We start from the raw sequence: 15,551 nt of genomic DNA, 5'->3' as shown, positions 1-15,551 counted from the left end.
CATATTTGGTGAAAAAGTGAAACAACTTCTCATCTATCACTAGAAACAAGATCCTTAGAGCTGGTAATTTGCTCCGAAAAATAAAACACTGAAAAACATTTTTCTAACACTCTAGCAAACGCTTTAGATTAACTGTACCAAATAGCGAGGCATAATATTAAAACAGATGATTTCACTAAAAAGCTCCAAAAGACACGCAGGGGCATAAATGTGGTGGAGCCTAAATAACATGTACAGAAGAAGTAAATAGCAGAGATTAGATCTAGTAGATACCTGTCAAACATTGCAACCTCACCCCTAATGTTACTATCAAATTAGATGATTCAGAAAAAAACCCACAAAAAAATATAACCTGTACTAAAGTTATAATGATGGGAAATCTATAGAGAATACCAGGCTGTAAATGTGATGTATAATGCTCTAAAGCTTTTAAATATGGGAGGCTAAAGGACTGTCTTGCTTTTGGAGCCAGTCTGAAGTGGCACCTAGAGGAACTGTATGTTTTGGCATTTCTGAATTTGCTCGTCCTCTCACCTTGACTTTTCCCCTTAATTGGAAGACAGCACCAGTTAAGACTACAAACAATAGTTTTGTCTTGAACCCTGCTGTGTTGTTGTGGCAATATCATTACCATTTTTCTTTCCAGGTGAGGCATCTATTTCCAAGGTAAATGTAGCCCACTTGTATGTGGCCTGTGCAGGCTGTGGTTTGTTGTTCTGGAACCCATCCATTTATGGTGGTTCATCTTGAACTATATTTATCTCTTCTCTTTTTCTCTCTCAGGCATGCGTAAAGAGAAAAGTGTGAACAGCGCACAACTTTTTTGTAAAGGTTGAAAAATATTAATCAACAGTGCACGATTTTGCATAAAATGAGAATCACAATTTTTTTGGCTTAGAATTGAGATCACGATTCTCTTTTCTTTTCCAGTATAAATATTTATTGCACTTATTAACTGCACATCAACTTCGTAACAGTTGAAACTGAACATTAAAACAATAAATAAACATTAAAAACAACAAATGTCTCACATTTTGTCATTGCTGCAAAATGTTGTACTGCTTGAAATTCTGTCTCCACCATTGCTCGACGCTGCGTGTATAGAGCAGGTAGTGCAACAATAGAAAAATAGTTGCGGGACGGCACTGTGTAGCGTTTGTCTAGGGTGTTGATCATTTTCCTAAATCCCTCGTTTTGCACAGTGTTGATGGGAGCCATATCTTTGGTCAGGTGATAAGTGATAGCCTCCGTAATTTCTTTGTGCCTGCGGGAGTTCGCCGTGTATAGGGAAGCGCTGTATAAGGTTCCCGTTATTGAGGTTTGGGTGGTTGACCGGAACGGATTTTCTCCTGTCACTTTCTCGTCATCCCTGATGTGCTCTCCGTTGTTTTTTCCCTGCTAATTTTAGCATCACACGGCACAGCTTCTGTATCACGGGGTATAAGGCTCCGCCCTTGTCATTTGTTCAGCAGGAAGAGTGAGCGCTTGTTTTCATGCAAAGTACGTCCCGGATCAAAATGCGGTACAATCGTCGTCGTCTTTTTTGTTTGTTTGTTGTTGTTTTTTTTAAATCGTTGTCATTTGGAAATGAGATCGTACATAAGTATGAATCGAGATCGCGATTTTCTAACGATTAATCGTGCAGCCCTAATCAACAGTGTACTTATGCCATTCTGGAAGCAATCATTTTGATTAGGTTGGGGTTATGTTAACTGGAGATTCTAAATTGCCCATAGGTTTAAATGTGAGTGCGAATGATCGTCTGTCTCTATGTGTTGCCCCTGCAACAGACTGGTGACCTGTCCCTTGTGTAACTTGCCTCTCACCCTATGGTAGCGGGCATAGGCCCCAGCCCCCTGACTTTGAATTGGATAAGCGAAAGACAATGGATGGATGTATTTTTGCAAAAAATATAAAAAATATTATGAAGACAAGATCATATAAAGAACATAAACAAATACATGGATGACATGAGTCTTCTATGCTCACATGTAACCAAAATTTATCAATGCTTGGATCAGGACATAGCACATAACAAAGAAGCAGCCAGGTGACACATGCCTTCTTTACATCACTCCAAATGTACCTTTTTTGTTCTACTCAATTTTATAATAGTTCCAGTCATTCCTAAGCTTGCCGTCTGTGCCTCAACATTAGTGCTGCAATGGGACTGCAGACTATTTATGCTATTTATTCAATCAGATTTGAAATGGCACGTTATTCTGCTGGTCTAGAGCCAGAGTCTTCAAACAGAAGGTGATCTCAGACTGGGTTTTCTTGGACCTTTGTTGCTCTTTAAAGAAGCATGCTGACTAAAAGAAAACAGACACCCGTGTCCACCCACACAAACTTCTCTCTTACGCTAAAAATTTTGACAGCTCTACTCCAAAGAGCATTGCACCGACTGAGCGAATAAGCCATAGCTAGAACTTGAAGGCTTAAATGATGCAAGAGGGTGGGCAGCTACTCAAGAGGATGAATCAGAATTTCTCAGTGCATGGGTATACACTCTAAATATGAATTATTAAGTGGCTATCATACCCCCATAGTATAAAAATAAATCCAGGGGTGGTTGGAATGAGAACAATCTGAGGTAGTGGACCTGAATACTGATGTGGAAAGATATCCCAAAGGAGGTACAGGTACTAAAAAGGCTGCAAGGAAGTTTCCTTGGATCTCTTGCTGTAAGTGCCTGATCTTGCTGTTTAACCTCTGACATCACGAACTGCAACACACACTGTGGCATTCAGTGCTCTAACATCTCACTGGACACTTTACACTGTCCTATAAGCAAGTTACTAATCGGAATTCAAATCACAGTGGAACAACCAGAAAGAACAGTATGACGCACTGCTTCAACTAACTAAAACAGAACTAACTAGATGAAAAGGATTGCAAATCTACAAATCCGGATGGTAAAGTAAAAAAGAAAAGTCATGAAAATAAATAGTAAATACATAATAAATAATAGAAGTACTAAAATAATTTTTTGGTACAGCAGGCCTTAAGAAAAAACATTCTCTGGGGAGCCTAAAAATTTGGAAACAAATTTTTAACATCTATCTGTGGTATATGTGTGAACAGTTTGACTGAGCCACTGAATAACATCACCTTTCTCCTGTCACCAACAGCAGCAAAAAAACTACCTGTTATTACAACCACAAATTACCACCAAGTACGAGCATCCGTGTGTCATAAGTAACAGCAGGTATGTTTCTTGCACTGCAGGGCTTAACCTTGAATCCAAACAGGGAGACCATTTATTTACTTCAGACTTTTAGAGTACAATGTGATTATACATCATCCATCCATCCATCCATTCGCTTCCGCTTATCCGCTTATACATCATTATTACTGTATTACTGTATTAAAAGTCAGGCAATTCTTGAAGTAAAAATCTGGCAATAATGGGGATTTAAATATTATGGATTAAATTATTTTTTAAATAAAAAGATTGTCTATATGGTGAATAATCAGATGTGCAAATATATGTCTCAGAAAGGAGAACCAAAGCAAGCAGGGCTATTGTTTATTAGTGAGTACTATTCTTTTTTACTGAGTACTATTTATAACTACTTAGACCATGTATTGCAAAAACTCAGCAAGTAGATCCTGGTTTGTGGTAAGTCTGCTTCATTATGGCAAAAATCATAGTCATTATCAATACTGAGATCTATGTTATTTAATCAGATCACTCAATGACCCTGCAAGCATAATCCATAATCCATAGATTACTTTTAAAGAAATGTTTTTAAACTATTTAATTCCATGAAATTACTGTTTAACTTTAAAAAAAAAAAAGAATAATAAATGGGAATAAATGGAAATTGAGTAAATGAGCAAGGCAAAGGCCAGCTAAAATGAGAATAAAATGAGCACATAAACCAGAATGTGGCACACTACTCAGTTTTCCTGTTTTCATGATTATCTATGGCAAAGTAACAGAAAGAAAAATTAGACTTACACCAACAGGCTGCAGCTGCAGTTTGTGAGAAATTGAAGATTTGAGAATATCAAGGTAAATGTAATTGAGTCTTTCACCACAAGATGGGGTCTGTCTAAGAGGTATGCTCTTGTGGCTCCATAACACCCTTGCTTGGGACCGTCACAAATTAGAATTACACATCACAACAATTTATACCTATGATGTTCTCATCACCTTCTTGAAGTACAATAAACCTGCCTCGACACAGAACTGTTACAGATCCACCACATTTTGGGAGAATAGTTTCAACTACACAAGTTAAAAGCCAGTCTTGTATGTAGATCTGTATTATAGATATACAATTTATTTGACTCAAAAGTACTGTATTCTGACTTTTGTCAGAAAGATACTATAATCTCATTTTTCAGTAGTACACAAAGACCAAGTGTAATTGAAAAACATCTGGAAAGGTTGCCCAAGAAATGAATGAAATGATTAAAAAATGACACAACTGAGATTTAGGAGGGTGGTATGTTTCAGTTACAGCAAGCTGTGAGAATATCAGGTATGAAAACATAAAGCTTAAAAGTCATTTTTTGGCCATGTTTATTCTTTAACACAACCTGAGTTCTTTAATATTGGATTTATTATAATTTCTTTAAGAATGTTCCATTCTTTGTCAAAATGATCCCTTGCTTAGATAATGTTGAGGTCGAGGCTATGGGGAGGCCAGTCTATAACTGATAGTGTTCCATTGTGCATTTTCCTATGCTTTTACTTCACTGGCAGTGTATTTGGGATTATTATCCTGTTGAAAACTTAAGCTGTTGCCAATCAGATGCTTTCCAGACGGTACTGGATTTTGGATCAAAATCTGACTGTACTACTGACTGATCCCGACACCAGTCACTAAAATATGGACCCACACTATGACTGAACCTAAATTATCTTTTACAGATGGCTGCAGACACTAATTGTTGTATCTTTCTCCTGACGTCCTCTATACACATTGAACCAAATATTTCAAATTTGGATTTATCACTGCATAAGACCTTTTGCTGTTGATTTTCAGTTCAGTTCTTATGTAATTTATCATAACTCAGTCCCTTCTCCCTTCCAGGAGAATGGCTTCTTAACAGACACTCTTTAGCTGATATCAGTTATGATGAGACTTCAGAGAGCAGCAGATAGATCAACTAAAGGGCCAGATGACTCTCTCAGGTCTTGCGTCAGTTCTTTGCTGGATTGTTCCCCCATTTCTTAGGGACATTACTGTCAGCACTATTTCAGTACTGTTCATCTGCAGTAAATAAATTTTTGGGGCTTCCTCTTCTCTTCTTCTTACAATTCATCTTAACTTTTGTTTGTTCGTTTTACTACTGTAATATATTGTTGAAAAAAAAAAGTGTCACCACTGACAGCGAGACCATAAACAGAGGGTGTACCCGCTTTAAGCGATCAATAACGTGCCCTAGCATCCTTGATCCCCAAAGTGCAGTATGTTTGAAGAGTGACGATCATTGTGTGTTGCACACGAGTGCAGTAAAGTGAATTACGCCTTGCCCCGCTTAAAGTAAATCAGGGCATGGTTCAGACTGATCGCTGATTGTGCCTAAGCACATAACTGAAACATATCTTTAAAAACTGTTGTGTTAGGAAAATAAAATAATCAATAAAGCATGTAAGAAGTCAACGTGCCATGCTTCCAAGAGCTCTGTCCATGTGAAAAAGGGGGAGCACAAACACAAGATAGTTTCTGAGACAAACAGATGTCCAACTTGTTCTTGGGCCCAGATTTATTCGGTTATATTACACACACAATAAGCTAACAATATATGTAATAATTCAACTGCAGAAAACAGTGAGAATAACAAAGAACAATTGTTGCTTGCCTGACCGTTCATTCGCCCTATAATTCACTCTTTATGTCATGATGCCTTAAAATGGGATTTTACAGTTACTCCTTTTATTTCCACATAAAACACACTCTTAAATAAGCCTGTTAAGAAAGTATCCATCAGTATCTTCCATGCTTGGTCCCAAAAAACCTAAAGTACACCACAAAGTAGAAAGCCTGTACTAGTGCCAGAGCCTGACCGTCTGCTTTCACTATCACAGCCAGCTGTTTGTTCTTAGCTGTTGCTCTTCTCTCTTTCTCTCTTCTTCCCTATTTTTTCTGTACTCTAAGACACCAAGAAGAGAATAAAGAAAGGAATAGTGGAAGTTGGTGGGGAAAGAGTGTTTTCTACAATTCACCTTTTATCTCACATACAGTATGTGGCAAGCAGAGTGTACAAGGGGAAAGAAGAAATAAAGTGGAAGGCAAAATCAGAGATGAGAGCTAAGGGAGAGGTGCAGAGAAAAAAGGGAGCAGCTTGAGGAGAAGAAAAAGAGCAGAGCCATATTTCTTTTCTGCGGCATATATTTCATGTTCTCTGATCTAAGGAGGAAATGTTGTAAAAGGCATCCCACAGAGACACAGTGAGCATGGATATAGTTTTTAATTTACACTTTTTTAGCTTTAGAAGTATTGGAATATTATTTCACTAAAAAGCAATCAGCTATAACATGGTCAACTGCCCAATACTGTTGCAGTTATGCCACTACAACAGCTGTGACCTATGAAATCATGAACTCCACAACACATCTGAAGGTGTTCTGTTGTACCTGTCATCAAGATGCTTTCCACTCAACTTATAGGTCCTTTAAGGAAATGCATAGTGTTGTACCACTGTTTCCATTCTATGTTTATCACATCAGCTTCAAGAACATAACGATTAACTTGCTGCTTAATAAAGTAAACCCTTTAGCATGTGCAACTGTAATGACATACATAATTTCTGGTGGCTTTAACATTGTAGCTTATCAGTATATAACCTATATTTTTAATCTATTTGTGCATAAGAAGATAATAAAGCTGTTTGAGACAAAACAGTTCATTTCTCCTTGCCCATGTACTACAGCAGCCCTCGTGGTAATTCCCAAGACTAACTTAAGCAAGAGGTGTTTGGTGTGGAATATGTTTAGCTGTTGCGAGCTACCTTTATTCTCCTGACAAACCATAGCTGTGTAACTATAGCAGAACCCGATGTAGCAACAGAAAGACCATCATAAACTGTTCAGAAGTGTCCCACAATCGCATAGAAGTGACTGATAAAGCACTTTTAAGTATAAAGCTTTTGAAGCCTGTCAATGTGAATGCTGATGGCTGGACTGTTGAGTGCTATGAGGAAAATCTGATTCCCTGCTGTCTCTGTATCACTTGACAGGTGAAGACATGGGAGAAGAAGAACGTGGTCCGAGTCTCTCCAATGGCATATCACTCTGGCAACCAATGAGAGTGACTGATGTGGGACTTATTGACTTGCCTGGTTTGATGGGCACTTAGTGGCTGACACTGTTACATGCAGCATCCTTCACTGCTAAACTAAACCGCCCGGCATGATCAAATCAGTTGCCAGCTAACCTCTTTACACCAAAACACTCCTGAGATTACCCTTCAACCCACCATGTATATAGATAAGTATAGAGAGTACAGAGATCAATGCTATTAAGACCATTTAAGTCTGTTTATTTAGTGTGTGACGGGGGGATTAGAAAACTAGTAATTCAGAGTTAAAACAAACAATGACTGATTAAGAGTCATTGTTAATCACAACACATTGGTTAATTCAAATCCATATTGCTGAGTGAAATCAGAGCATTTGAATTTTGCACAAACCCTACAGTTTGGCTTCTGTCTTTTCTGTAGCAACCCTGTCTTCTGTATTTTTGATATTTGTGTGAAAGAATACTGATACTATAGACTAAATTAATGCAGTGAATGTACCTAACTTTAACAATGAACTCACATTGTCTCCAAGCAAATATTTAACGTTCAATGCTGTTATAAAAAGCTTAAATCAAGTTTTTAAAAAATATATTAAAAAAGAACTTTTGGATAATAGTGTTTTCTAAAAGTATTTTAGAAAGTCTTTTCTAATCTAAAAACTACCCTTTAAGCTTGGTAGCATAAAGTGTTGCACATTCAGGTCAAAAAATTATGCATTCTCAGAGTGAAAAAATAATGTTAATACAGTTTTAAATTAAAACAGGAAACTCAGAGTTTTATTTTTCACAGAAAATGTTAATGGAACAGTATATAATGAAGCGGATTTAGAACCATCTTAATCAAATATATTTCAGGAAGTATTTTCCAGGGCAACTGTGTGATTTCATTTTGATACTCTTTGTGATTCTTTGTGAAAAGATTTTAAGAAATCCATGCTGTTATCTTATTATTGGTGTCTCTGTTTTAACGTAAAGTAATCAAGTTAAAGAGCAAGCTATCAAATAGTTACTCTCTTTAGAGAAACTGTAAGTTCAATGAACTTGTTTGAGATGAACTTCTAATCAGCTGCCAGAAACAGACAATCTCACTGAAGACTGGTGAATGGTATTCATTGGAGAGGAGTTTAACATCATTGCGTCTGATTGACTCAGCTCTCAACCACCATGGGTTAAGGGGGCTCCTGGGGTTAGCCTGACCAGACAGAACAAGAGGGGGCAAGAGAAAGAAAGAGACAGAAAGGCAGAAAAAAGAGAGAGGGCACTTCAGTAAATAGGCAGTCCACAGAGAGCTGTGCAGCAGCCTAATAGAGCCTCTCACGAACAGTCTGTCAGTCAGTCAGGTGAAGCAAGGTCTAACAGGGTCCTAATGAAGACAGCTTCACACCAAGTTGTCTTGAAACTCACAAGCTAAAGAGCAGACACACCTATTATCCATCTTCCATTGTGGGGAATATTGCCCACTCAAAGTCACTAGCAAGAACAAAGTTGCACCGTACCACTGATGTCTGCCAGACAGATACTGAAGATAATTACAGGTGTTGCTGAGTAATAAGCATACAGTGCCTATTAAGCATTGTCCCAGTCTCGTGCTATTCATTAGAACTCACAGAAAGTCTCTACACCAAATCAAAACTATATAAACTTACCAGTCACACAGACGCCTACCCCTAAACTAAGTGCAGAAATTGTTTTACTTCTTTGGATTCTTCGTAGGTTGGGTTTGTACTATATGTTTGGCTCCATCATGTTGTAAGAAGGGATTAAAGAGACTTTTTTGCATTATGCACATTTTACCCTAGTATTATTAGCAACAGCTGCTGTGGCATTGTGTAACTGAGTCCTTCAATATGCATATATGGGTTGGGATACAAAGTTTCCACAAATTTATAAAATGTTTCCCAGTATTGTTTTTCTAGAAAACTTTAAAAGACCAAGAGGGAATTTGAAGGATAATGACAATAAAACAATGAGGAAGATAATACACACTTATGTTTGTTTTGTATTTAAAGACAATCAAATACTTTGTCCAACTACAATAAAATCTGTTTTTACCATAGTTTACCTGGAAAAAATTAGAAGCACTTAGAGACAATTACAGTATTTGTCTCATCTAACGTGTAACACTGTCAAGAGCTCCTAAAGACAACACAAAAACCACCAACACTCTGTTTATACTGTGAAGATAGAAAAATACAGGTCCTGCATTGGGTTCCCTTGATGCTCTCTGAGGCCATGCACACAGTAAAATTTGAAATGCTTTTTAGGTTGGTATAGGAACAGTAGATAAGCTGGACAGCCAATCATCACCCTACTATCCATCCCAGCCCAGTAGCATTGCCTCAGGACACAGCCTCTGGGTGGCCTCTAACCAGGCCTCGGCCTGCTGTCTCTATGGTAAGTGCTCCGTCACGAGGCTGCCAGGGGCTACAGCATATGCCATCAAACCCCTGGTGTATCCCCCATGGTAAACAGAGGCACTGCTAATGGAAGCATGATTCTCCTTATGTACTGCGCGCATATCTGTCTGTCTGTGCCTCAGACTGACCTTCAGCTGGCCCACTCCTACACTTCACCGGCAAATGGCTTTACGGCTCGATGACCCTGCACTGCCTGACTTGCCACAAGTGGGAAATGAAAAAAACGAAATTTAAAAAAAAAAAACAGAAAAAGAAAGTAAATGGGTAAGAGTGAGAAAGTGAGAGAAAGAGCTCATCTCTCCTTGACCTTGGGGTTCAAAGATAGGCAACATCTGCCCTGCAACAATATAAGTTTGAACTGTTTACAGATATGCAATTAGTACATACATTTACATATAGAAGCACAAACAATGTCCAGTATCTGGTACTTTCTTAGCAGGCTAAAGATATCTTTTACAGTCAAGTCATGATAAAACACGATATTATGACGATGGTATAACTTAAACTGGTAATACAGGGGCTGGAAAACTGCAGAAGATGCAGTTAAAAAAAAATGCTATATTCACTGTTGTTTCAGTGTTGAACATATAAATGCAGTTCTTTACACATAATGATAGGTATCTTAGCAATCCACCTATGTGTGAACAGTCTGGAAGGACTGTCAACTGGAAAGTGCTGCACTGAGGATGAGCCTTGGCAAACAAACCTTTATATCTATTTATGTGTGTTGATTGTGTTACGACTGCATGCCTACTGCCAGTCAAGCATGTCATTGCCCAAGCAGTAACTATGTAACCACCACAATCACAGAGTAAAATTGTTTTAATAGACACTCTATATTTCATTCCCTTACAATGGCTTGTGCCCAAGTGTGCGCCAGCCATTCTGTGGGTATTTAACATAATTATAGGGCTTTGTAGGTTTGTAGAGGGGTATTTGGGGGTAGATAAAGCCATCATTACTGTACACATACACTGTCGACACACAATCCCAGCTCTGGGTACAAAGCAATCGCTACAAGTGTATTATCTTTCCTGTACAAGTCTATAATTAGTTTTTCCCTCGTTACAAAGTGGGCATATGTTTCATGGAAGAATGAAAAGAAACAGATTACTTCAAACCTTAACCCTGTCCTATTTCTCTAAGATAGTTTTATAGCAGGCAAAGATAAGAGAAGAGCTACAGGGAGGAACTTTGTAATGTGTCTCAGTATCAGGGAGTATGTGGGGAGTTCAGAGGCAGAGTGGAATGAGGAGCCTGGGGCTTATGTCTTCAAATCACAGCTTTCCCAAGCACTGTCTCTGCTTTATAACTATGACGATGCCAGAAGGATGGGAATTAGTTTTGACAATGTACCGTTACAGATGCTCTTCCAATAAGTGTGTATGTGTGCTCTTTATACACATCCAATAATAATATCAATACAAATCTACAGTGTCTCTAGTGGCTTCTGTCCAATATGAAGCAATTAGTTTATAATACACTTCCTTCCTCCATATCTGTGTCGTATTTTAGAAGTGATGGGGTTTATGCTGGCATCCATAAAACATAAAGGGTCACATTAAACTGCAAGGGAGAGAGTAGATGAGACAGGACTAATTATCTTTATAGCCTGACAGCAATATTTTATTTAACTTCAGCTCTGGGACTTGTGGATGTGTTGGTCAGTGGACAGCAAGCATTAGGAGATTTCATTTTTGTGGTGCAACTAGGCAAGGTATTTGTGACAAAAGGTATTTCCCATCAACTGCTAAAATAACAACAATATAAAAATGTATTTTTTAATTTATTCATTCTATTATCATGGATGAAGCAGGAGCATACTACAAATTTAAGAAACAAATATTTTTATTTGTCCTATTTGCTCTTCTTTGTCGGCTCTATGTCTACTTCAGTTATATTAAGAAGAAATGGCAAAAGCCTGTGAGAAGAAGTCAGTTGAGAGAAGATGAGGCCATAAGAGAAAGAAGATTGAAGCAGAAAAAAAACCCTAAAAAATAAATTGAGTGAAAAAGCCAAGAACAGAGAAGAGGCCAAGAGAGTGGTGTCATGGGAGCTAAGAAAGGCTAGTGCCATGCTATTGAGCGCCTGAAAGAACACAGTCTCTGATTTTTTCCTTTTCTGCTTTTTTCCCTTTCAAAGAGCACTTGAAAGCTCTTCTGTGGTATCAAGCAGGTGGGAGTCTATGCTGAGGCGGACTGGGGCAGAGAATGGGCTGGGCTGTGTAAAGCAGCTCCCTCTTACTCTAGCCAATGCACCGAAGTGAAGGACTCGGAGGTCCAAAGGCCCAGTGGCCCAGAGCTCCAGCCAAGCATCTCTGAGGAGCCTTCAGCCAGGCAGAGGAGGCCAGGCACCTATAATGAAAGCTAACCACAAAAGCTGCCTAAAACGTATCCACACTAGGAGAAAGAAGAGCAATGTTGATACATATTTCAAAAGACAGTACCTTGACACTTAATAGGTTTTTTTTTGGTTTTTTTATAAAACCCCCAAAAAAACAAAAACCAGCAACTGCAGGAGGACATACAAAGAACCTGTTTCTGATTGCTATATTTGAATGGACTCTAATAATGTAATAACTAAACCTTTAAATAATGTCAAGCATCATTTAACTTTCACTAAAGACAAGAATGTATCTTATTTAATAAATATCAATATCAGTGTGTTTATCAGTGCCGGTGTGTTTATAATGTAATACTAATCAACACAATCTGTTGTGCTATGGCTGGAAAACTGACTGAAATATCAAATTGCGCTGCAGACATTTCAATGGGAAAAAAATGGTATTCACTTGTCATTTGACTGACAATAGCCAGATAGTATTTTACAAAAATAAAATAAATAAATAAATAAAAATTCAGTGGGCAAATGAAAACCTGTGCACCCAAACTTTAGTATGCTCATGACATGAATATGGACATCTCTTTTATCCTTTAAAAAAATAGTGATACATATATAGTCGTAGCCTCAGTCCAAATCTTAATCCATGCTCCGTTAATCATTTCCTTAATCACAGTCATTATTACACTTAGGTTCTCCTGTAGACATGCATAACACAGCTTTTTTTCCAAGCAGGTTACAGATGAACGCAGTATTGATGCAATCCAGTTTTGTTTTGTTTTTTTCTTTTTTCACTTTAATATAATTGATCAAAACAGCAACCAGCCTTTGAACGCTTGGTCCACCGGGAGTAACTTCAAACAGTATCAATTATAAAAAAATCGGCTTGGAGGAGTGGAGTCAATTCCCTATCAATAAAGTATTCAACGGCAATCGCCAGGAGATTAGGGGAGAGATGAGCCAAGTGCAAACCCACAGGGCTGCCTAAATCTACTGCATAGTGAATGCTCCGGTAAACTAAGTAGCTTCAGATGATCAAACAGGCAGTATTCCAATCAAACACTGCATAGAGTTACAGTAGCAGATGCTGCTAATACAGTGTTAACCTTTGAAGAACTGCATTCAACTCGTGGCTGAAACATGTGAACTGACATCTGAGGTCTGGAACTATACAGTTACTGTACAAGTAGTTTTTAACGGTCTGCAAGCTGTCTAAATAACATGAGAAATTAGCAAATTTAAATTTGATAAAACCATACATTAAAATATTTAAACTATTCCGGCAAAGTTAATGATTCCTAATAAAGGAGAGACAGTGTCACCTGCTGCCATTCTGTCAATTACAAAAATATATATATCAGGGTATTATTTTGTGCAGTTTTTAAAATGTCAGGGCCCTCTATCATATCGAATGTTGTTGAGACATGTACAGACAAAGCAAACACAAAAAATAAACAACCAGCTACAATTTTTATTCAGTGCGTCAGTCCTATTTTCAGCATTTATATGTTGCAATCTTTTCTAGATCCAGAAATACAAGTTTATCTCAATATGTTCATTCTCAACACTGATAACTTTTCTCTTCACAAACATCGTTTTCATTCAGAGAAAATATGAAAAAGGGACATAATCCTTTGGTATAGCTATTTATAAAAAAAAAAATGTTTGTGTCACTAACTGAGCTCAAATCGACTTTCTGATCCCTCATCTATTCACAATGGCCTTCTGTTTATTCAAAAAGTTTAATCTGCTAAACCAAAAACTATGTTAAGTAAATAAAAACTTATTTTTGTTGCCAAATCTACAGGTTACTTTAAAACAAAAGGGTAATGATCTTTAGCACAGGCTTATCAAACACTTTTGGCTAGCTGTTACTGGATCTATAAGGTTGGCCTTGACATACATACAAATGTGCAAACAACGTAAAAAACTAAAATACAAGCATGCAGACATCCATTTACATGCACACGTATAATTATGCATTCATTCCTCCACGGTATCAGCGCTACAGTGTATAGATCTATTGACAGAGGCATGCCATATCAATGACACCTTCAATCTTTTCAGGCCCCTCTCCCTGAAAGCCTCTGTTGCGACACAATCATTACAAATTGATTGCAAAATAGCTAACAATCATGATTAAATCATTAAATTCTTGTCTACGCTTCAGAGAATGGGAAGAAAATTAACTTCCCACCAACCTCATTTTTTTTCTGAACACGAAATAATGATTTTCTGCCAGTCTAATTACAAAGCCAACATCTGATCAAGCCCGCATCCAGAGGGGATTATCACATGCACTAGTATTAGACCTCATTACCAGCCTGAGTGCAGAATTATTACATCTTGTAATTGGATGGTGAGATTTATATACAGATCAGGCCGGTTTCTGTAAGATTGTAATTACAGGCTTCGTTGGTTAGCTACTTATCACTCAGCAGTGGAGTGCAGGAAATCAGCACGTGGAAGAGCATTTCATTAACCCTTCACCCTGTTGGGGGGGGGGGGACCCTGTACCTTCCACGCCTGTTTTAGGAACAACAGCATCATTCACACACAAAATAATTTATCACCTCCTCTTTTGGGCCATACCTTAGTTTCATTAGACAATTAGAATAAACTATCCATTTTTATTGTTGACTGGGTCCTATTTTCTAATTACCCAAGATAAGCGTGTAGACTATGCCCTAAACAGAGGCTTCATAAAAAACCTTGCTGGCTGGGTAGGTGGCTAGGGTTAACAGGCTAAAGGCTCATTACACTGCAGTTATGGAGTAGTGTGTGTGTGCATAGAAGATTTGATGTATCCATCCGGTTGGGCTCCCCCATGTATACTGCTAAGAGAAGCACACTATCTTCCCTTCTCTATGCTGACTTTAAATCATGTAAATTATTAAACACACTTTCTCCCAGTTTTTCTCAAGAAGGGCCTTAATTAATGGACGAGGATGCTTGTTAAACACCTTACTTTCCATGGCACAATTCTGCCAAGTGTGATTAGACAGGGCTAGCATGCTCCACTTCATCAGCAGACCAAAAAAGAAAAGAAAAGAAAGATTAAAAAAAAAAAAAGATAGAGGCCACCATCATCATTCCTCATCACAACTCAAGCATTGGCTGCTCTACATACGAAGAGGTCACTCACGAAAACGCAATGTAAATTTGCTCTGACAATGTCAAGCTCTAGCACCTTTTACACATTTTAATAAATTGAAAAACAGACTCGGGCAAATCTTGGGGTAAATGAAATGAAAAATGACAGAGGGAGGAAAAGAGAAATGTGTGTTGTAATGTGAAGCCGATGAAACACAACTCATTTGCTGTTTGCCATCTTGCAACTCAGCAAGAAATCCCTTGATCCACGTGTCATGGTGACACTGGTGGAAAGAAAAGAAAAGAAAGCATCAGCACCTCATCACAGTTAACACCCATACAACTTACTTTCTCTCTACATATCACAGAGCCCTCCCCTGTAACAATCAATACAGGCCTATATTTTATGAGACAAGGAGTTAACTTGTTCAATTATGCCACAGACA

Source organism: Astatotilapia calliptera, chromosome 1 (genome assembly GCF_964374335.1).
Source record: "Astatotilapia calliptera chromosome 1, fAstCal68.1, whole genome shotgun sequence".
Taxonomy (NCBI): Eukaryota; Metazoa; Chordata; class Actinopteri; order Cichliformes; family Cichlidae; genus Astatotilapia; species Astatotilapia calliptera.
This window is presented reverse-complemented; position numbering follows the sequence as displayed.